The sequence below is a fragment of the Sinocyclocheilus anshuiensis genome, unplaced genomic scaffold (genome assembly GCF_001515605.1).
Source record: "Sinocyclocheilus anshuiensis isolate Anshui unplaced genomic scaffold, SAMN03320099.WGS_v1.1 scaffold14, whole genome shotgun sequence".
Classification (NCBI taxonomy): Eukaryota; Metazoa; Chordata; class Actinopteri; order Cypriniformes; family Cyprinidae; genus Sinocyclocheilus; species Sinocyclocheilus anshuiensis.
Window position 1 is genome coordinate 362,568 of NW_015544139.1, and position 1,147 is coordinate 363,714.

The 1,147-nt window shown below is 37.8% G+C and overlaps 1 protein-coding gene across 1 annotated transcript in view; it reads right to left on the minus strand.

Moving 5' to 3' along the window:
- LOC107695021 (uncharacterized protein C20orf194-like) overlaps window positions 1-1,147 on the minus strand; it is a 26,722-nt gene that overhangs the window by 3,472 nt on the left and 22,103 nt on the right. The gene's annotated exons all lie outside the window — the stretch shown is intronic.

Here is a 1,147-nt window from a genome sequence, read left to right on the forward strand (position 1 = left end):
TGCAACATGACACAGGTGCAACATGACACAGTTTGAGGGTTTTATCCAGAACACCTTACAATGCTGTGTGAATAATTTAGAATGGAAATAATAATAATAATAAATATTTTTTATAACTTTTCATGTCATTCTAATCTGTGCCAGTGCTATTTAGTATTATTTATATACTATTATTATTATTATTATTATTTCGAATTAGCTTTTATTTTATTTCCCATTTAGCAGTTTTTGTTTTAGCAATTAGTTTTAGTAGTTGTAATTTATTTTAGCATTAGTTTTAGTAACTTAGTAATTCAACTTAAACTTAAATTCAACTTATTCCGGTTAGTTGCTAATGCAACATTTCTAATTTTCATTTTATTTTGTAAAGTAAATTTTAAAGTTTTACTTCAATTAACAAAAACTGTTTCAGTGGTCTCATAACAATAATAATAGTACTCTGTGCAATATTTTTCGTTACAAAAGCTTAAAGTTTTTTTTAAAGTGGTCATATTATGCGATTTCAATTTTTCCTTTCTCTTTGGAGGGTTACAAGCTCTTGGTGCATAAAGAAGATCTGTAAAGTTGCAAAGACTAAAGTCTCAAATCCAAAGAGATATTATTTATAAAAGTTAAGAGTCAGCCACGCCTACCTAAAACGGCTCATTCTAACACGCCCCCACATATCTACGTCGCTATGTGGGAAGATTTGCATAACGCCACCCAAATGTTCACACAAAGAAAGAAGGCGTAACTTTTATTCTCGCTGTAGTATTGTTGCTGCCGCCATGTCGTGAAGACACTGTTTCGTTGTGAAAGCGAAACTACTTTGTTTGGCCTTCTAAAAGAGGACGATATCCGCTTCGTCATGCCTGGAGCTGATCCGTGCTGGTCGCTGAGGAAATACATCAACTTCGTGCTGTGGATCGCCGGATTGGCTTTCACCGTGGACGAAGCGGAGTCCAGCCCGGGGTCGTCACACGTGGTTGCCGCAAGCCTGCCAGCCGTCGCTCACTCAAGCCGGCCTCTGCTCACTCTAGGCCTCTGGCCGCCGCTCACTCTAGCCCGCCGTGTGTGACGCTGTGTTTCGTTGTGAAAGCGAAACTACTTTGTTTGGTCTTCCAAAAGAGGACACGACTACAAATCAGTGGTTAAGTTGTATTTACAA